Source organism: Rhinopithecus bieti, unplaced genomic scaffold (assembly GCF_001698545.2).
Source record: "Rhinopithecus bieti isolate Rb0 unplaced genomic scaffold, ASM169854v2 scaffold_27016, whole genome shotgun sequence".
NCBI lineage: Eukaryota > Metazoa > Chordata > Mammalia > Primates > Cercopithecidae > Rhinopithecus > Rhinopithecus bieti.
This window is the reverse complement of record NW_016812222.1, coordinates 1075519-1098551: the sequence shown is the minus strand read 5'-3', so window position 1 is coordinate 1098551 and position 23033 is coordinate 1075519. Positions and strand designations below refer to the sequence as shown.

Sequence of the window (23033 nt, the reverse complement as noted above, 5' to 3'; positions counted from 1 at the left end):
TATCAGGGCTAGAGTGAACCTCAGAGCCTTTCTATGGTAACATACACATCTATTCATGAGCTGTTCACACATCATTCATCAATCTATACAGCTATCACTTAGCATTTTTCATATATCCATTCAAACACCAACAATTCATTCATCACCCATTCTTCATTCATCTAGCCAAAAGTCCATTCATCCTTCACTCACCATCTATCCTTATCCATCATCATGCATTCATCAGCAACCCACCATCTGTCTACCTATCATCTATTCTATATTCATCCCTCAGCAATCTATTTCATAGCCACACACCCATTCAGCCAACTACTCAAGCAGCCATCATTCTTCCATCTGTCTATCCATTTATCATTTATCCATCATCCATCTATCCATCTGCCATTCATTAGCCATCACCATCTCTCATGAATTTATTTTTTCCTCAACTATCCATTCTTCATGCATCTATTTGTCACTCAATGATCCATCCATCCACTATTTCATTCATCATTTATCCGTCCACCATTTTTCATGCACGAAATATTCATCCAAAATCTATCCTTCATTCATTTCTTCATAGCTATCATTTACAAGCCAAACATCAACCCACCAATTTACTCTTCCTCCATTCCTCTTTAATGCATCATCCATCCTTCATTCACTCTTTCACTAAATATCTGTCATCTATTAGCCATGCCTATCATCATCTATGCATCTTCCATCAACATAACCACCTATGATCTATGTAATTTCATCATCCATCTGTATATGTTTATCCAGTCATTCATTCATTTATGTTTCATCTTCCATATTGCCTGTCAGGTAATATACACCAGAGATACAGACTAAATAAGCTACAACCTGTCCTCAAGTTCTTCAGAGTCTAGTGGAGAAAGATAAGCACAAGATAGCTGCTGTACCAGAGGAATGACTGTACCAAGCACCCCAGGGGAGACCACACAGGAGAGAGCCACAGACTCTGAGGGAACTGAGGAAGGACTCACAAAGGAGGTGGCAGTTCATTAAACTGGGTCTTGAAGAATGATTAGATGTCCACTGGTTTATTTTTTATTTATTTATTTATTTATTTATTTATTTATTTTTTTGAGACGGAGTCTCGCTCTGTCGCCCAGGCTGTAGTGCAGTGGCATGATCTTGGCTCACTGCAAGCTCCGCCTCCCAGGTTCACGCCATTCTCCTGCCTCAGCCTCCCGAGTAGCTGGGACTACAGGCGCCCCCCACTGCGCCCGGCTAATTTTTTGTATTTTTAGTAGAGCTGGGGTTTCACCGTGTTAGCCAGGATGGTGTCAATCTCCTGACCTTGTGATCCGCCCGCCTCGGCCTTCCAAAGTGCTGGGATTACAGGCGTGAACCACCGCGCCAGACCTATTTATTTTTTTTTATGAGACAGAGTCTCACTCTGTCTCCCAGGCTGGAGTGCAGTGGCAGGATCTTGGCTCACTGCAACCTCTGCCTTTCAGATTCAAGCAATTCTCGTGCCTCAGCCTCCCTAGTAGCTAGGACTACAGATGCGTGCCACCATGCCTGGCTAATTTTTTTGTATTTTTAGTACAGATGGGGTTTTACCATGTTGGCCAGGTTGGTCTTGAACTCTTGAGCTCAAGTGATCTGCTCCTGACCTCAAGTGTTCTGCCTGACTTGGCCTCCCAAAGTGCTGGGATTACAGGCATGAGTGAGCTACTGCGCCTAGCCCAAAGGTCCCCTGGTATTTTTATGGGTGGAAATGAGTCCTAAGAAAGGAAGTGACTGTGCACAATCATAGTAAGAGTTAATTAACAGGACAGAGACTTGTAACCAAGTCTCTAGCCTACTAGACTAGTTCTGTTTCCACTTCTTGTGAGAAACAGTAAGTTACTCAAGGGAAGACAAGTAAGCAAAGAAAACCTGCCTCGAAGCACCAGGAGAAGGCTGCTGTTTTAGGATCTGGTTGTAGATGGGGTGGAGAAGGGGATTTTCCTAGACCTCAGCTTCTCATTCAGGGAGAGGTAACAGCAGAAGCCCCAGGAAGATTTGACAAAGAGCAGGAAAGAAGGAGGAGGAGAGACAGAGCACAGTGAGGTGAGGAGAAAAACAGGGCAGGCACAGTGGGGCTCACACTTGTAATCCCAGTGCTTTGGGAGGTCAAGGTGGGAGGATCACTTGAGGCCACGACTTGGAGACCAGCCTGGGAAACTCCATCTCTACCAAAAAAAGTAACCGGGTGTGGTGGCATGTGCCTGTAGTCCTAGCTGAGGCAGAAGGATCCCTTGAGCCCAGGAGTTTGAGGCTGGCTGCAGTGAACTAAGATTGTGCCTCTGCACTCCAGCCTGGGTGACAGAGCGAGCCCCTGCTTCAAAAGGAAAATAAAATAAAATAAAATAAACCCCACCTAGTATTTTCTTGTGGCCTTTACTCAGGTAATTAATAATAATATTGTTACTGCTGGGCACAGTGGCTTATGCCTGTAATCCCAGCACTTTGGGAGGCCGAGGTGGGTGGATCATTTGAGGTCAGGAGTTTGAGACCAGCCTGGCCAACATGGTGAAACCCATCTCTACTAAAACTTTGCAAATTAGCCAGGCATGGTTGCACATGCCTGTAGTCCTAGCTACTTGGGAGGCTGAGGCAGGAGAATCGCTTGAATCCAGGAGGTAGAGGCTGCAGTGAGCCGAAATCGTGCCATTGCGCTCCAGCCTGGGCGACAGAGCGAGACTCTGTCTCAAAAAATAAATAAATAAATAATAATAATAATAATAATGTTACTATTCTAGCAGCCATGTTTTATTGAGCACAGACTACGTGCTGAACAGTGTGCTATAAATTTTTCATGCATCATACCATTTTATACCTCACCCTCAGCAGCCCCAAGGAGCAGTTATTCCTCTTGTCCCCATTTTGTGAATGAGGAAAGTAAATTCCTGAGAAGTTAAGCTAGGATTTAAATGTGTCTGTGGGACTACAAATTCCATGTACTTTCCACTCCTCTCTGCTGCCTCTTTCATCATTCTTTGGGTGTGGTATATGGTTACATTAGTCACTGGGCATGGGGACCAAGGAGAAAGGAGGAGGGGAGTAGGACAAGGAGAATCATAGGTGACTCAGACATACATGTGCATTTACTAAGATATATGCATCATTTTACTAGACATTTTATCTGTATCCTCAGACTCTGAAATAGTGGACATAGTAGGAAAGAAAAAACTTGTTGAATTTTCATAGCTATCATTTACAAGCCAAACATCAACCCACCAAGAAATATCTTCTATTTCTTGTTGCATTATCTTGCAAAGAAAATGGATGATCAATTAGAATATAGGGTATACAGGTTTCTGACACAAGTATAAAGTTGTTTTTTTTTTAGATAGAGTCTTGCTTTGAGCTAGACTCTCCCGGGGTGGAGTGCAGTGGCACAATCTCTGCTCACTGCAACCTCCGCCTCCCAGGTTCAAGCGATTCTCCTGCCTCAGCCTCCCAAGTAGCTGGGATTACAGCTGCCTGCCACCACACCGGCTTTTTTTTTTTTTGTATTTTTAGTAGTGATGGGGTTTCGCCATGTTGGCCAGGCTGGTCTCAAACTTCTGATCTCAAGTGATCTGCTTGCCTCGGCCTCCCACAGTGCTGGGATTACAGATGTGAGCCACTGTGCTGGCCAAATCCAAAGTATTAATAGCATAAAGATATACCTTTTTTTTTTTCCCAGGTCTGGGAGTAGGCTGGGCATGGTAGCTCAGGCCTGTGGTCCCAGCTACACAGGAGGCTGAGGTGAGAGGACTGCTTGAGCTCAGGAGTTTGAGGTTGCAGTGAGCTATGATTGTGCTGCTGCACTCTAGCCTGGATGACAGAGGGAGATCCTATCTCAAAATAATAATAATAATAATAATAATAATAATAATAATAATAATCCAGGACTAGCTTGTTTGGGTTCCAGGTTTCTATCTTGTAGCTCTGCCACCACCAGGGTGTTGCCCTAGTCCCCATGGTCTCAGATATCACCTACATATCTACACCACAGGCAGTAGGCAGTGGGAAAGGCATGGGGTAACTATGACTTGCAGATTGCTCTCTCCACTTCTGTTCACCTACCACTGGTCAGAATTTAGTTGTGTGGCTATAACCAGCTGCAAGGGAGGCTGGGAAATGTAGTCTTTATTCCGAGAGGCTATGTGTTCAGGTAAAAGTGAGAGGTTTTATTTCCACAGGAGAAGTGGAAAATGGATATGAGGGGCAAGTAGGGGTCTCTGGCATAGATGAGAAGATGTATGGACACCAATATTCTCTATCATGTGAAGACTCCTAGGGTCACATATCATCTCTCCCATTAGACAGCAGCCTCCCTGAGGGCAGGGGGCTACATTAACCACCCTGGTGTCCCTGAAAGCTTCTAGCTCAGACTTAAGGAAGAAGACTTTCAGTCCCGGATAGAGATCTAATGATTTGATGGAACCAGAGCAAGTAGGTTAGAGGCCTTTTGCCTGGTGACTACCAAAGTGGAGAGGCCAGGCGTCTGGGAGGCGGCCAGCAACAGTAGAGAGAGAAGCAGGAAAGTGATTTGCAAGGGGGCTGGAGTGGGTGAAAGGTCAGAGAAGAGTCTGGAAAGGAGGATGCAGTGTTGCAGGGCGAGCAGAGCTGGGGGAAGGAAGGGATAATTTAGTAATCACAGCTGTTCCCTCAACACAATGCTCAAGAGCTCACAAAGCATCTTGGCCTCTATTTTCTCACTGGTGAGGATAGATGGTACCTGAAGTTAGGTGGCAGGTGGGAGGGTGCTTTGGAGTGCCACCAGCCCATTCCTGTCTAGAGAACTGTCACTGGTTTCCTTCTTCCTTTCCCAGTTCCTTCCTCTCTCTTTCCCTTTCTCCCTTCCTTCCTCCTTCCTTGATTTCTCTCTTCTTCCTCTGTATGTGCATATATACACACGTATAACATAAACACACACACATAGACATACATATATGTATATCTGAATATACGTCTCTGTATGTACAGATATACACATATACATATACATGTATGTATATGTACATACACATATGTGACGACTAAAGTGGAGAGGGCTAAAAGATAAGGCCAGGTGTCTGGGAGGCAGCCAGCAACAGTAGAGAGAAATGCAGGAAGGTGACTTGCAAGGGGATTGGAGTGGGTGAAAGGTCAGAGAAGAAGTGTGTATATGTGTGTATGTATATGTATATGTACATACATGTGTGTATATATGTATATGTTTGTGTGTATATGTATAATCACCTACTATGTGCCAGGAGGTATTGTGAAAGTTACTGAGAAACACACTGGTGAGCAAACCAGACAAGATCCTTGCCCTCATGGAACTTATGCTTAAGAGAGACAGATATTATACAAATAAATGCACAAATAGGTATATAACTGTTAAATGTGACCAATGATTAGCGCTATGCAGAAGTGCAGAATGCTGTGAGAGCATACTCATTATGTATTCCAGCATTTATTAAACAAATATGTAATAAAACAAATTATATGTATTAGAGATTTGCTTTTTTTTTTGAGAGGAAGTCTTGCTCTGTCACCCAGGCTGGAGTGCAATGGCACGATCTCGGCTCACTGCAACCTCTGCAACCCAGGTTCAAGCGATTCTCCTGCCTCAGCCTCCCGAGTAGCTGGGATTACAGGGATGTGCCACCACGTCTGGCTAATTTTTGTTTTTTTTTAGTAGAGACAGAGTTTCAGCATCTTGGCCAGGGTGGTCTTGAACTCCTGACCTCATGATCCACCCATCTCAGCCTCCCAAAGTGCTGGGATTATAGGCATCAGCCACTGTGCCCAGCCTAGAGATAATTTTTAGAAAGGAATAAAATCATGATCTTGTTCAAATATAAAATGAACATGTGTCAAAGATTTATTTAACACGTTAATCTATGTGGTAACCAATAAGGTGTTAAAACTACTTCAAAGGAGAATCCAAAAGAAGAGGCATATATAGGTAATGAGGAGTGCTTACATTAATTTGCTAAAGATGCAAAACTGTTTTCTTCCGAGAGGACTGGGGGAATGAATTGCATCTTATTATTATAATTATAGTAATTATTGTTATTATTTTGAGACAGAGTCTCTCTCTGTTGCCAAAGAGCTAGATTGCAGTGGTGTGATCATGACTCTCTGCAGCCTCAACCTCCTGGGCTCAAGCGATCCTCCCACCTTGGCCTCCTGAGTAGCTGGGACTGTAGATGAGTGATATGTGACACCACACTAGCTAATTTTTAAATAATTTTTTGTAGAGAAGGGTTTCTGTATGTTGCCCAGGCTGGTCTCAAACTGTTGGGTTCAAGTGATCCCGCCACAGCCTCCCAAAGTGCTGGGATTACAGGCGTGAGCCACCACATCTGGCCTCAAGTGCATCTTGAGCAGAAGAAATGTGTCTGCATCTCTGTGACAAGAATTGTTTTTATTATCATCAATCTTGTTACAATGTATGGAAGTGTACGCTAGCTCAAAAATGCGAAATGCATCGGCCACCACAGAATCAGCTAACCTGAAATGATGTAAAGACAATTCATACCATTCTGGAGGACTTCCCGTAATCTTTGTGGACTTTTTTTTTTTTTCAGCTTCAAAGTATTTTACAGTTTTTCCTGATGTGAGTCAGACCAGTCCTACACACTAATAATACAGAGGTAAACCATACAGACACAATTTCTCCCTCAAGGACAATGTTCCCTTATGTTCTAACTGGGGTGGAGAGCTGGGGAACAGTTTTTGGAAGCCAAACTGAGTCTTTGCCATTTTTGTTTTATACAGTCATATGTTAATTAACAACAGGAATAATTCTGAGAAATGTGTCATTAGGTGATCTCATTCTTGTGCAAACATCATAGAATGTACTTGCTCAATTCTAGATGGTACAACCTACCATGCACCTAGACTCTACACTATAACCTATTTCTTCTGGTCTACAAATTTGTACCTCATGTTACTGTACTGAATGTTGTAGGCAATTGTAACACAATGGTAAGTATTTTTGTATCTAAGCATAGCTAAATATAGAAAAGATACAGAAAAAACATGTAGAAAAGATTTTTTTTTTTTTTTTTTTTTTTTTTTTTTTTTGAGACGGAGTCTCGCTCTGTCGCCCGGGCTGGAGTGCAGTGGCCGGATCTCAGCTCACTGCAAGCTCCGCCTCCCGGGTTTACGCCATTCTCCTGCCTCAGCCTCCGAGTAGCTGGGACTACAGGCGCCTGCCACCTCGCCCGGCTAGCTTTTTGTATTTTTTAGTAGAGACGGGGTTTCACCGTGTTAGCCAGGATGGTCTCGATCTCCTGACCTCGTGATCCGCCCGTCTCGGTCTCCCAAAGTGCTAGGATTACAGGCTTGAGCCACCGCGCCCGGCGAAAAGATTATTTTTAAAAAAGACACACTTGTGTCTTTACTGTGAGTGGATCTTGCAGGACTGGCAGTCACTCTTGGTGAGTTAGGAAGTGGTGAGTGGATGTGAAAGTCTAGGACATTACTGTACACTACTGTAGACTTTATAAACACTGTACACTTAGGCTATACTAAATTTATTTTTAAAATTTGTTTCTTCAATAGTTAACTTTAGCTTACTGTAACTGTTTTGTTTTATAAACTTAAAAAACTTTTAAAGACACTTTTTGTATTATTTCATAATAACACTTACCTTAAAATAGGAACACATTGTACAGCTGTGTAAAAATATTTTCTGTCTTTATATCCTTATTCTATAAGCCTTTTCTACTTTTAATTTTTTTTTTTACTTAAATTTTTTTGTTGTTGTTAAAAACTAAGACACAAACACACACATTAGCTTCAGCCTACACAAGGTCAGGATCATCAATATCACTGTCTTCCAGCTCCATGTCTTATTCCACTGGACGGTTTTCAGGGCAATAACACATGTGGGGCTATCATATCCTATGATAACAATACTTTCTTCTGAATACCTCCTGAAAAACCTATCTGAGGCTGTTTTACAGTTAACTTATTTTTGTTAATAAGTAGAAGGAGCACACTCTAAAATAACAATATAAAGTATAGTAAATATGTAAATCAATAAGTTGTTTATTATCCTTATCATGTATTATGTACCGTTTTTTTTTTTTTTTTTTTTTTTGAGATGGAGTTTCGCTCTGATTGCCCAGGCTAGAATGCAATGGCACAATCTTGGCTCACTGCAACTTCTGTTTACTGGGTTCAAGCTATTCTCTTGCCTCAGCCTCCTGAGTAGCTGGGATTACAGGCATGCACCACCACACCAGGCTAATTTTGTATTTTTAATCGAGATGGGGTTTCTCCATGTTGGTCAGGCTGGTTTTGAACTCCCAACCTCAGGTGATCCGCCCGCCTCGGTCTCCCAAAGTGCTGGGGTTACAGGCGTGAGCCACCGCTCCTGGCCCATAATTGTTTTTTGTTGTTGATGTTGTTGTTGTTGTTGTTGTTGTTTGTTTGTTTTTTGAGATGGAGTCTCGCTCTGTCACCCAGGCTGGAGTGCAGTGACGCTATCTCAGCCCACTGCAACCTCTACCTCCTGCGTTCAAGTGATTCTCCTGCCTCAGCTTCCTGAGTAGTTGGGATTACAGGCGTTAGTCACCATGCCTAGCTAATTTTTGTATTTTTAGTAGAGATGGGGTTTCGCCATGTTGGCCAGGCTGGTCTTGAACTCCTGACCTCTGGAGATCCACCTGCCTCGGCCTCCCAAAGTGCTGGGATTACAGGCGTGAGCCACCGTGCCTGTCTATGTACATAATTGTATGTGCTAGACTTTTATACCAATGCCGTGTAGTAGGTTTGTCTACAGCAGGCTCACCCGAAACATGTGAATAATACATTGCACTATGATGTTAGAACAGCTACAATGTCACTTGGTGATAGGAATTTTTCAGCTTCATTATAATATTATGGGACCAGTGTCATATGCATGGATGGTCATTGACCAAAATGTCCTTATGGGATGAATGACTATAATTACATGATAAAAGCACTCTGTACTCTGAGAAAAAACAACACTACCTGTCGAACTCCAAATCTGCAAATAAATGAAGACTGGAGCCTTTCCTGTTAGACTACCTAACAAAAACAGCTTTATTTCTTACTTGTGTGATATACTATGTCTGAAAATATGTGATTGCCTTTATAATGATCATATGAGAAAATTGCTGTTTTTTTCTACCTTGGACAGACTAACTCCTTGGTAATTTTTTTCCCTTGAAGTATCTGTTGTATTTTTTTCCCATGGGGTTTTCTGATAAAACTGGAAAATCTGCTAGACAAATTCTAAAAGAGCTATAAAACTTGTATTTTTCATTGGGTGATTTATCATTCTAAGGGAAAAAACTTCTTTCCTGGTAAATTTTTGTTTTCTAAATGCTTATTTTGTCTTTTTTTTCTTCTTTTTTTTGTGATGTCACACAACAACCAAAATAATTACAGATTGTGGTACGCACTGTGTAAGAAATAAGGGTGGTGATACAATGGAGTTCAACTCAAGAAGAGGGAATAATTGCTTTAGATTAGGGGTCAGCAAACTTCTTCTGTAAAGGATCAGATAGTACATATTTTAGACTCTGTGTGACATCCCTTGTCTGTCACAACTCACAGTTCCGCCACTGTTTTGGGAAAGTAGCCATAGACGATATGTAAACGAATGGGCATGACTACGTCCCCGTAAAACTTTATTTACAAAATCGGGTGGTGGGCCAGATTTGGAACATGGGCCATTGTTTGCTGATTCCTGCGTGATATCACGAGCTCATGCAAGGCCTTCCTGAGGACATGATGTTTAAGATAAAATGTGAAGAATAAAAAGAAGCTGGCTTTCCATGCAGAAAGGATAGGCTGGTCAAAGTCCCTGAGACAGAGAAGAGTTTGGTGTATCTGAGAAACAGTAAAGGGGCCAGTGGCTAAAGCATAAGCCAATCAAGCAGAGTGTGAGATCTGCAATGTTGGCAGGAACTGGGTCATGCAAGATCTCGTGGGTCCCAGTAAGGAGTTTGGATTTTATTCTAAGAGCAGCAGAAACTTACTGTAGGATTTTAAACTGTGGAGTGACTTTATTAGGTATTAACTTTAAAATGGCTGCTATGACTTTGAGGAGGACAAAACACATGGGTTATAATAAGGAGGTTATTGTAGTAATTTGCACAAAAGATGGTGGTCAATGTGAAAGATGGCACTGGAGATGGAGAGACATAGTTGGCCTTGAGAGGCATTTTTTAGGGTCCACTGATAGAACCTTTTGATTGTTTGAGCGCAGTTGTCAAAGGAAGGATCAAGGATGACTCCAAGGTTTCTGGCAGGAGCTGGGTGAATGGTGGTGCTGTTTACTGAGACACAAAGAGTGGGTGAGTGACAAGACGTGAAAGTGAGGGAGAGGGAACTCAGAATCACACTACTCACATGCCAAGTTGGAGGTGCCAATTAGATATCCAAGTGCAAATGTCAACAAGGCAGTTGGAGCTCAGCGGGAGAGGTTGAGACTGGAGGAGTACACTTGGGATTCATCAACGTAAACGTGGCACTTTAAACCACTACATTGCATGGCCCATAATCCTGGCACTGTGGGAGGCTGAGGTGGGAGGATTGCTTGAGCCCGAGAGTTCAAGATCAGCCTGAGCAACAAAGAGAGATCCTGTTTCTACAAACAATACAAAAATTATCAAGACTTGGTGGTGTGCCTGTGGTCCCAGCTACTTAGGAGACTGAGGTGGGAGGATCATTTGAGCCCAGGAGGTAGAGACTGCAGTGAGCCATGATTATACTATTGCACTCCAGCCTGGGCAACGGGAGTGAGACCCTGTCTCAAAAAAAAAAAAAAATTGTGCTAAAATATACATACATTCACATTGTTGTACAGCCATCGCACCATCCATCTCCAGAAATTTCCATCCTCCCATTCTGAAACTCCATACCTATTAAACAATAACTCCCCATTCCTCCCCCTCCGACCCTGGCAACCACCATTCTACATTCTGTCTTTGTGACTGTGACCACTCTAGGTATCTCATATAAATGGAATCACACAGTATTTGACCTTTTGTGACTGGCTTACTGCACTTAGCATAATGTCTTCAAGGCTCATTTATATTTAGAGTGTGTCAGAGTTGCATTCCCTTTTTCATTTTTTTCTTTTTTTTTGTTATTGTGAAATACACATAACATAAAATTTACCGTCTAAACCATTTTATTTTATTTTTTATATATTTTTTTTCTTGAGGTAGGGTCTTGCTGTGTCACCCAGGCTGGAGTGCAGTGGCGCAATCATGGCTCACGGTGACCTCAACCTCCTGGGATCAAGTGATCTCCTGCTTCAGCCTCCTGAGTAGTTGGGACTACAGACATGTGCCAACGCCATCTTAACCATTTTAAAGTGTACAGTTCAGTGGTATTAAGTACAGTCATAATGTTGTACAATCATCGCCACCATCCATTTTCAGAACTCATTTCATCTTGTACAATTGAAACTCTATACCCGTTCGTTAATAACTCCCCATTCCTCTCTCCTCCCAGTGCCTGGCAACCACCATTCTGTTTTCCATCTCTACAACTTTGACTATTCTAGGTACCTCTGTTTTCTATCTCTTCAACTTTGACTATTCTAGGTACCTCATATAGGTGACATCGGACAATATTTGTCTTTTTGTGACTGGCTTATTTCACTTAACATTCTCATGGTTCATCCACGTTGTAGTATGTGTTAGAATTTCTTTTTAAAGGCTGAATAATATGACAGTGTATGTATACACCATATTTTGCTTCTCCATTCAGCTGTTGATGGACACTTGGGTTACTTACGCCTTGATTTTTTGTTTTTGTATTTGTTTTGAGACGGAGTCTCGCTCTGTTGCCCAGGCTGGAGTGCAGCGGCACGATCTCAGCTCACTGCCACCTCCCCATCTTGGGTTCAAGCGATTCTCATGTCTCAGCCTCCCAAGTAGCTGACATGACAGGTGTGCGCCACCACGCCACACTAATTTTTGTATTTTTAGTAGAGATGGGGTTTCACTGTGTTGGCCAGGCTGGTCTTGAACTTCTGACCTCAAGGGATCTGCCTTCAGCCTCCCAAAGTTCTGGGATTACAGGTGTGAGCCACCGCAGCCACTGGCCTTGCTTCCACATTTTAGCTACTGTGAGTAATGGTGATATGAACATGGATATACAAATATCTTTTTGAGACAGTGTTTCCATTTCTTTTGGATACATACCCAGAAGTAAAAATGCTGGCTCATAGGGTAGTTTTATGTTTAGTTATTTTTAGGAACTACCACACTTTTTTCCAAGAGGCTGTATCATTTTACATTCTCACCAACAGTGGACAGGGCTCCAATTTCTCCACATCCTTGCAAACCTTATTCTTTTCTTTTTTTTCTCTTAATAGTAGCCATCTTAATGGGTTTGAGGTGGTATCTCATTATAGTTTTGACTGCATTTCCCTAATGATTAGTGATGTTGAACATCTTTTCATATACGTATTGGCCATTTGTATATCTTTTTTGGAGGAATATCTACTCAAGTCATTTTTGAATTGGGTTGGTGGGGTGTTTTTTGCTGTAGAGTTTTAGGAATTCTTTATATATTCTGGATATCAATCCAGATGTATACTTTATCACATATTACATATGGTTTTTCATATCAGAAGGCATATAAGATTTATGCTTTCCAAATATTTTCTCTCATTCTGTGGGTTTCCTTTTTACTCTATTGATACTGTCTTTTGATGTGCAAAATTTCTAAATTTTCCTGAAGCCTAATTTGCCTTTTTTCTTTTGTTACCTGTGCTTTTGGTATCGTATTCAAGAAATCATTGTCAATGCCAATTTCAAGAAGCTTTCTCCCTATGTTTTCTTCTAAGAGTTGTATAATTTTATTTCTTACATTTAGGTCTTTGATCTATTTTGAGTTAATTGTTGCATATGATGTAACGTAATGGTTCAGATTCATTCTTTTGCACGTGAATATTCAGTTTTCCCAACATCACTTGTTGAAAAGACTGTACTTTCCCTCATTGAATAGTCTTGGCAGTCTTGTCAAAAGTCATTTGACCATATATACGAGACTTTATTTCTGGGCTCTATTTTCTTCCACTGGTATGTATTTCTGTTCTTATGCCAGTATGACACTGCTGTGATTACTATAGTTTTGTAGTAAGTTTTGAAATCAGGAAGTGTGAGACCTCCAACTTTGTTCTTTTTGAAGATGATTTTGGATATTTGAGGATCTCTTGAAACTCCATATGAATTTTAGGATGAATTTTTGTGTTTCTGCAAAAAGAAATCCTCCAGATTTTGATAGGAATTGCATTAATTCTGTAGATTTCTTTGGGTAGTACTGACATTTTGAAAGTATTAAGTCTTCCTTCCTTTTTTTTTTTTTGAGATGGAGTCTTGGTTTGTTGCCTAGGCTAAAGTGCAGTGGCGCGATCTCAGCTCACTACAAACTCTGCCTCCCAGGTTCAAACGATTCTCGTGCCTCAGGCTCCTGAGTAGCTAGGATTATAGGTGTGTGCCACCACACCTGGCTAATTTTTGTATTTTTCATAGCGGCGGGGTTTCACTGTGTTGGCCAGGCTGGTCTTGAATGCCTGACCTCAAGTGATCTGGCTGCCTTGGCCTCCCAAAGTGCTGAGATTATAGGCATAAGCCACCATGCCCAGCCAAAAGTATTAAGTCTTCTAATTCATGAACATGGGATATCTTTCCATGTATTTGTGTCCTTTTAAATTTCCTTCAGCAACATTTTGTAGTCAAGTGTACAAGCCTTTCATCTCCTAGGTTAAGTTTATTTCTAAGTATTTTATTCTTTTTGATGCTATTGTAAATGAAATTGCTTTCTTAATTTCCTTTTGGATTATTTATTGTTAGTGTGTAGAAATGCAACTGATTTGTGTGAAATCTATTTCGTATCCCACTACTTTGCTGAATTTATTAGTTCTAAAAGGTTTGTGTATGTGCTGTGTGTAGAATAACAAGAGAGTGTTTTAAGAAGGAAAATATAACAGTTAAGACACCTTCACCTGCAAGCAACAACACAAACCAGACTAGTGTAAACAAGAAGGGAATTTATTATCGTACAATAAGAAGCCCAGATGTAGGGTGACTTGAGCTTTGGTTAACTGAACATCATCATCAAGAACTCAGATTTTTTCCCCATCTTTTTACTCTTCCTTCAGCTATTCCCTTCATAGCTGCAAGATGATTGCCACAGATCCAGCCATCACATCTTCACTCAGCTATGTACAGAGGCAGAAAAGAGCCATTTCTTCCATGTATGTCTTTTTCTTTTCTTTTAACTTTTTGTAGAGGCAAGATTTCACTATGTTGCCCAGACTGGTCTCAAACTTCTGGACTCAAGTGATTCTTCCACTTCAGCCTCCCAAAGCGCTCTTTTTCTTTTGTTTAAATAAACCTTCCTAGAAGTTCTTCCCTGAGCGACTTACTTTTATGTCTCATTGGCCAGAAACAGGCCACATGCCCATCCCTAAACTAATTACAGCGAAGGGAAGGAGACCACCATGATTTACTTGGACCAATCAGAATTTTCCCCAAAAAAAGAAAGGAAAAGAGGGGTAGATCGTAAAGCAAAGTGAAGATCTTTTTAGCATAAGAAAAAAGGAAAATGTTCGTTAGATGACAGCTGCAGGCAGCACTTAGCTTTAAATTCAACTGCAAACAACATAAAATGCTTAAAATTGGCTTAAACAAGAAAGTGGTTTATTTTCAACTCATATTCACTAAGTCCTGAAGTAGGCAGTTCGTGACCAGTCAGGCACCGTGTGGATTCAGAGACCCAGGTTTTTTCAATCTTGTCACTTCATCATGTGTGACTTTCATTCCCAACTGTGTCTCATGTTACAAAATAGCTACTTGAGCTCCAGACATCACATCTGCTTTCCAGTCAGCCAGAAGAAGGAAGAAATGAAGGAGCAAAGCTCCATATATTTAAGGACACTTCCTGGAGGTCACAACTTTATTTATATCCTATTGGCCAGAAGAATAGGTTCTTCAACTGTCTATAGAAGAAGGAGAGAGTAAAATTTTGAGGACAACCAGAAGTTTCTGTCACAGCAACCACCAGATTCTCTTCCAGATGGAAAATTCAGTTCTACCAAATGCTGCCGAGCAGTGGAGTGGATGTGTATGGAGATGTAATCTTTGGATTTGGCACTTGGAAATCCTATGTGACTTTGGGAGCTTTGGGGAAGGGATGAAGGCAGAAGTTCAGGAGGAGTGGGCAGGGTTTGCATGGGATTCATCTCAGTATCAAAGACTGCCTCCTCCCCTGCTGTATAATGGCCCACCACCTCCCCATTGTGACCAGGCCTTCATGATGTCTGGATCTGGCCCCCTTCCTCCCAGGACAACGTGCAAGGTTCTACAGTGTGGGCAATCTCTCATCTCCCAGGCTTGCGGAAATTGCACCTACTCTCTGGACTCCTGGCAGCCAACTTTGTTAGGGTACCTGCCTACCCTTCTAGAGACCACGAGGGCAGGGGTTATTGCTGATCCAGCCTCACATGAGCAAACAAAGTCACAGAGTCCTGATAGATGTTAGTTGACTGACTGAATGAACAGACAAGCTCTCAGTGCCTAGCATAGGGCTTGATCCACAGTTTGTGTGAATAATGCTCATTGAATCACTTTGTTTATAAAAGGATGAATGAATGAAAGAATAAATGAATGTATGAATGAATGAACTCATAGTGCTTAACACCAAGTCTGCTTACGTAACAGTTGCTAGAAAATATTTGTTTCTATTATTTAAAATATGAATAATATATTCATATGATTCAAATATATTAAAACATATACTGGGAAAAGGCTCATTCCCACTCCATTTTCCGTCTATTTGGTTCCCACCACTTTTATTCATTTCTTAGCTTTCCAGAGGTTCTTCATGCAAATTTATGCAATGAAATATATTGCTATTCACCTACGCCTTGCTTGGTGGGGATAGCTGGGACTGAGAAGGTAGGGACCGCTGAGGTAGGCACAGAGTCAGATAACTTGATATATTATCCTCACTGGCCTTCTCAACCCAGCCATTATTCTGGGAAGGCACAAGATTGTACATTTATTTGACTATAAAACATAAATCAGATCCCTAAACCCGGGTTCTCTCCTGGCGGGGGCTCTGACCTCCCACCTGCCTTGTGTGAATCAGGAGCAGCAGCCCCTCCCTGGGAAGGGATGGCCAGATCCACTGCTTTCTAAGAGTGGGCTGGGTACAACAGGTTGTACCTGAGTTGCTGCTCAGTGGAGCCACACCAGCTAAAGAACACCAAAGCCCAGAGCAAGAACCTTCCTCCCTTTCCCATTTTCCTTCAACCTGTTATTAAGGAGAAAGTCTGTGTTCAATGCTGGTGTGTTTTTAACACCTCTCTTAACACTTACTTCCCTTTTTAACAGAGAATAGGCCTCCAGACCCTTTTGCAGGCAACCGGATCTGGCTAGAATGTGATGACATTGTTTTGTTTTCATTGTACTTATTTTTATGGCTACCTTCTATTTATGGCATGAGATACTGGTTTTCCATTTATGGAGGGCCCTCAGCTTTCCTTTTGAAATAATATATTTATGTTTTTAAAAGAAGGACCATTTAAAGAAAAAATATTATGTAATATTAATTGCATAATATTTACAGCACAGGTGGTACCGAGACAAGGAAAAAATTATAAAGAGGTATGTAATGTGCTGAAAAGGAGGACATGCTTCTCAGGCTAATGCCTCTCCCAGCCCCTATTTAACAGAAGACACCACTGAGGCACAGAGAGGAGGAGGGACTTTCTCAAGGTCACACTGATGATATGGACTAAGAACTGACAGCCTCTTGATAGCCCTGTGGTGGCGGACATCTTGTGCCAGACGAGGAGGGCAGAGGTCAGGGACTGTGTACAGCCCCATTGGTCTGTCCAGTGCACTGATCCACTAGTCAGACAGAGTCCTCCAAGGTTGACCAAGTCATGGACTGAAGGCAAAAAGGACCAGGGGACCTAGAGGAGAGGAGAGGAGAATGCTGGTGTTTATCATGCACTGACTATGCTAGATGTTTGGGTGTCGGACGTCACTCCCAGAGAATTCACAAATTTGGGGGCAGACATATCCTACAAATATAACTCAAGTTTCTGGCAACAGTGTGTTAAGTGCTCCAACAGAGGCCTCTCTAGTAACATCTGGGTTTTTGTCTGCTTACTGGTCATTTCCCCATATTCTTTTGGGAAACCATCTCTTCACCACTCTCGATTCTTGTAGCTCAGACCAGGTAAACCCCACACCCACTTCAGAGGTGGGCACATGACCAGACCTGGCCAATTAGAACACTTTATCCTTCTTGCCACAGAGACTGGCATATGGTTGGGCATGTGACCCAAGGCAGGCCAGAGGGGGCCTTCCGCAGGAATTTGCTGGAACTATTAGAGAAAAATCTCACTTAACAGGGTTTTCTAAATGGATAAATTGTAATCCAGATTTGAGTTGCTGGCAGCTATCTTTGCCACCAAAAGAGGAGAGGTTCCCTGAAAATGAAGGTGACAGGGAAGCAGGGATGACAGATGGAGAGACAGCTAGAGTCCTAATGCTATTGTATGGTCACCTCCTGGATCCAGCCATGAAATCGGTGACCCTGAACTCAGTTCTATTTATTTTTTATTTTTTAAATTAAATTAAATTTTAATTTTTAGAGACAGGATTTCTCTTTATCACACAGACTGGAGTGCAGTGGTGTAATCACAGCTCACTGCAGACTCAACTTCCTAGGCTCAAGTGATCCTCTTGCCTCAGTCTCCCATGTAGTTGGGACTATAGTTGTGTGTCACCACATCTGGCTAATTTTTAATTTTTTTATTTATTATTTAATTTAATTTTAATTTTATTTTTTGTAGACGTGGTCTCACTATGTTACCCAGGCTGGTCTCGAACTCCTGGCCTCAAGTGATCCTCCTACCTTCACCTCTCAAAGGTCTGGGATTACAAGTGTGAGCCACTACGCCTGGCTCATTTTTATTTTTGTAGAGATGGGGTCTCACTATGTTGCCCAGGCTTGAACTCGGTTCTAGAAGCCAATAACACACACACACACACACACACACACACACACACACACACTCACACACATTTGCATTAGCCACTTTGAGATGGATTTCTGTCTCTTAAAACCAAAAAGAGACCTGGATAATCCAGGCAGAAACATTATCATGGGAATGTTGGCAACAGAGAGGGGTTGGAGTGTGTGTAAAGATTTATCTGGGAGTCCTTCCTGGTGGAGGCAGGTTTTGAGCAGGGTTTTGAGAAATGGAGATCATTTTGATATACAAAGAAGGTAAAGAAACAGTATTTCCAGTGAGGGAAATATCCTGGGCAAAGGCTTGGTGGTGGAACAGGGCAGGGAAGTGGCACAGTCCAGTGTGATTGGAGAGAGGATGGGGATAGAGAGGTGGTGGGAAAGGAGCTGGCAAGGAAGATGCGCCCTAATCGTGCAGAGATCCAGTCTGTTCCTCCACCTGCATCCTCCTCCTCTGCAGGTGTGCCCTTCATCAGTTAACTCATCCACAACCATTTACTGAACACCAGCATGTGCCAGGCACTGTTGAAGGGCTGGCGAGAGAGCTGTGGGCCACACCATCAAGTCCCTGCCCTCTTGTGGCTTCTTTTGTAGGTGAAGGACACAGGTGGTAAACACAAGAAAAAAAGAAACAAGTATCATAGTGTCAGGGAGCAATAACTGTTATCTAGAAAAATTAAGATGAGTAAAGGGAATACAGACTAGTAGAGAGGGGTTTGGGATGAAAATGGATAATACTGATGGTTGACCGACATTGTGAATGCACTCAATGCCACTGAACTGGTAAAATGGTTAAAATGATAAATTTGACATTAGGTATTTTTCTGTTCATTATATTATGCACATTTCGCCACAATAAAAAATAGGATTGGCGGAGGGGTGCCATTTTAGCTAGGGTGGTCAGGACATGTCTCTCTGAGGAGGGGTCATTTGAATAGAGTGAGGGGAATTAGCAAGCCTCAAGGAGATCGGGGAGAAGGTATTCCGGGTGGAGGGAACTGCCAGGACAGACCCTGTGGGGCCGGAGTGGGCCTCGTGTGCTCTAAGGACGGTAAGTGGGCCTGTGTGGCTGGAGCCCAGAGAGCAAAGGGAGAGTGGGAAGAAGAGTGCAGGGGTCAGCAGGGGCTTGGATGCCAGGAGAGAATTTTGGATTTGGTTGTATGAGTGATGGGAAGCCATCGGAGGGCAGAGCAGGGAAGGGGTATGAATTAGACTTTCTGTTCAACTCTCCCTCTGCCCACACTCAGTCCCGCTCTTAATCGGGATGGTGATCTTGCCTCTGCTTCTGACTCTCTCTCTCTCCTGGCTGCTACCCTCTTTTGCACATCTTCATGACCGTTGTCTTGCTGAGGTTATCTTTTTTTTTTTTTTTTTTTTGAGATAGAGTCTCACTCTGTCACCCAGGCTGGAGTGCAGTGGCACAATCTCGGCTCACTTCAGCCTCTGCCTCCTGGGTTCAAGCCATTCTCATGCCTCAGCCTCCCGAGTAGCTAGGATTCAGGCGTGCACCACCATACCCAATGAATTTTTGTATTTTTAGTAGCAATGGGGTTTTGCCATGTTGGTCAGGCTTGTCTTGAAAACATGGCCTCAAGTGATCCACCCACCTTGGCCTCCCAAAGTGCTGAGACTACAGGTGTGAACCTCCGTGCCCAGAGAGGTCATTGTTTTTATATGGCTGACTCAAATGACCTCCAACTGGCCTCCCTGCCTCCTGCTGACCCAGGCTCCACCAGTCATCAGGGTCTCTTTCTACCTGCAGCTCTGACTAACCCTTACCTTGGTGAGAGCCACAGTCCCCCAACTTTTCAGTCCAGCCCCACCTAGTTTCTTTTCTCCTCACCCCAAAGCCCACACTTAGTCACTTGGAGCCTCCATGGGGTTCCCTGCTGCCGTAGGCTGTCCCTCCTCAAGGCTGGTGTATGGCTCTCTGCTCTACTCACGTTCCTTTTCACCTAGACAGCCCCCTCCCATCCTTCAAGAACCCCCAGCATCACTCCTCTTCAAAGCCTTCCTTGGCTGTCCCCGCCCCGGGCTGGCTTAGCTAGCTCCTCTTCAGTGCTCCCTAAACCACTCACATCTTCCACTTTCAGAGCCCCAAGCACGTTGGCATGCAAAGCACATTGGTTTGGTTTGGTTTTGTACAAGCCTTTCCCTCTCCTCAGCTCCCTGAACCCCCAGTTGCCTGCTCATAGTATAGTCTCGATAAATGTTTACTGAATAAATGAATGAGTTTGGAATTTATCTTGCAGAAACCATACTCCCGCCACCACTACCACCACCTCCACCAACAAAAATAATATCCAACTCAAGCTGAGGACTTGCTATATATTATGCACTGTGCTAAACGCTTCCGAACCTGGATCTGATTTCTATTTCACAATCTTAGGAGGAAATCACTGTATTAGCCCCAATTTAGAGATGAGAAAACTGAGGTATGGTGAGATTAAGCAATTTTCCCAAGGCTACATAACTCAGAAGCAGGAGAGCCGACAGTCCAAAGTGTGCAGCCCAAAGCCATAGGTACCACATGCAGCTGAAGGAGGTGTCTTGGCATTACTGCATCCATGGACGGGGTTTCTGGGAGTCCTGGAGCCCCATGTGAAGATCAGTTGTCCATGAATTTTTGGGTGTGGAGGCAGGTCCATTACTTGTTTTTTTTTTTTTTTTTTTTTTTCTTGACAGGGTGTTGCTTTGTTACCCAGGCTGGAGTGCAGTGGTGTGGTCATAGCTCACTGCAGCCTCCATCTCCTGGGTTCAAGAGATCCTCTCGCCTCAGCCTCCCAAGTAGCTGGGACCACAGGCATGCATCACCATGCCTGCATAATTTTTTTTTTTTTTTAAGAGATGTTGTCTCCCTGTGTTGTGCAGGCTGATCTCAAACTCCTGTGCTGAAGTGATCCTCCTGCCTTGGCCTCCCAAAGTGTTGGGAGTACAGGTGTGAGCCATCATGCCCAGCCGTGATCCATTTCTCTTTTTTTTTTTTTTTTTTGAGAAGGAGTGGTGCTCTATCACTCAGGCTGGAGTGCAGTGGTGAGATCTGGGCTCACTGCAACTTCTGCCTTCTGGATTTAAGCAATTCTTCTGCCTCAGCCTCCTGAGTAGCTGGGATTACAGGTGTGTGCCACCACGCTTGACTAATTTTTGTATTTTTAGTAGAGACGGGGTTTCACCATGTTGACCAGGCTGGTCTCGAACTCCTGACCTCAAGTGATCTGCCCAACTTGGCCTCCCAAAGTGCTGAGATTATAGGTGTGAGCCACTGCACCAGCTGGTCCATTACTTTTGTCAGAGTCTTAGAGGGGCTCTTGATAATTCCTGCATTTAAGACGTTCATCTGCACATGAGGGGGAAAGATAGAATTTTCGAGTATTGGACTGTTGGGGCTCAACCTATGCTTTAGAGAGATCATGTTGGTTATCCATTGCAGTGTAATGCAGGGAAAAGAGATTGGAAATATCCCTAAGGTTCACCAAGAGTGGATGCGTTAATCATATCATGGTACCTCCTTCCACAGAAGGGAATATTACGCAGTCATGAAGATGAATGAAGAGTCTCTTTATGTACCAATGTGAAATGATTCCTAAGATATATATGTCAGAGAGAGAGAGAGACAGGGTCTGGGTCTCACTCTGTCTCCCAGACTGGAGTGCAGTAGTGTGATCTCGGTTCACTACAGCCTCCATCTCTGGGGCCTCAAGAGATCCTCTCACCTCAGCCTCCTCAGTAGCTAGGACTACAGGCTTACACGACCACGCTTGTTAATTTTTTTTTTTGGAGAGACTAGGTCTCACTATATTGCCCAGGCTGGTCTCAAACTTCTGGGCCAAAGAGATTCTTGCACCTCAGCCTTCCAAAGTGCTGGGATTACAGGCGTGAGCTACCATGCCTGGCCTTCCAAGACATAGTTGAAGTAAATACAGCAAGGTGCAGGCCAGCATGTATAATTAGCTTCTATGTGTGCTTTTTAGGAAGGGAGGGGTTAAGATTATACATCTAGATGTGCTTCTGTATGCGCAGAAAATCTTTGGCAATATTCACTGTTAAATAGTCAGTGGAAACTCTACCTCATAGGGTTTTTAGGAGGGTTACATGAGTTCATCTTAGATAATTGCTTAGAAGAGTACCTGGCACACATTAAGCACTACAGAAGATTTTATTGGATAAAATAAAAAAAGTCCCTTAGGGGATGGAGACCAGGTGACTAAGGGGCAGGGAGAGAGACTTATTTTTCATCTGATGCCCTTAGACTCCTTTTGAATTTGGTACCATGGGTAAATATTTATTTATGTATTATTTATTTTTGAGACAGAGTCTCACTCTGTCACCCAGGCTGGAGTGCAGTGGCGCGATCTCAGCTCACTGCAACCTCCACCTCTCGGGTTCAAGCAATTCTCCTGCCTCAGCCTCCCGAGTAGCTGGGATTATAATTGTGCACCACCACACCTGGCTAATTTTTGTATTTTTAGTAGAGTCGGATTTTCGCCATGTTGGCCAGCCTGGTCTCGAACTCCTGACATCAGGTGATCTGCCTGCCTCAGCCTTCCAAAGTGCTATGATTACAGGCGTGAGCCACCACGCGTGGCCTATTTTTTTGAAGTTGAAATTTAGTGTATCTTGGCCAGGCATGGTGGCTCATACTGTAATCTAACGCTTTGGGGAGCAGGTGGATTGCTTGAGTCAGGAGTTCAAGAGCAGCCTGGGCAACATGATGAGACCCCCATCTCTACAAAAAATACAGAAATTAGCTGGGTGTAGTGGCGTGCACCTGTAGTCCGAGCTACTTGGAGGGCTGAGGTGGGAGGATTGCTTGAGACCAGGAGGCAGAGGTTGCAGTGAGCCGAGATCCCATCACTGCACTCCAGCCTGGACGACAGTGAGACCCTGTCTCAAAAAAGAAAACAAAAAACAAGCAAACAAACAAAAAATAAAAGAGAGACAGAAAGAAATTCAATGTATCTAGATAGCTAAGAGATCATCTGAGGGGGTCAGGGCCTGGAAGGAGATCCCACCCA

General features: G+C 43.1%; 1 long non-coding RNA gene across 1 annotated transcript; it reads right to left on the bottom strand.

Annotated features, from left to right (window-relative positions):
• Positions 1 to 10122: 10122 nt before the first annotated feature.
• Positions 10123 to 10870, bottom strand: LOC108544530 (uncharacterized). The gene is made up of 3 exons (XR_001889873.1): positions 10802 to 10870; positions 10363 to 10574; positions 10123 to 10289 (listed from the first exon to the last, which is right to left on the bottom strand). It is a non-coding gene; the product is annotated as an uncharacterized LOC108544530 (long non-coding RNA).
• Positions 10871 to 23033: the final 12163 nt, after the last annotated feature.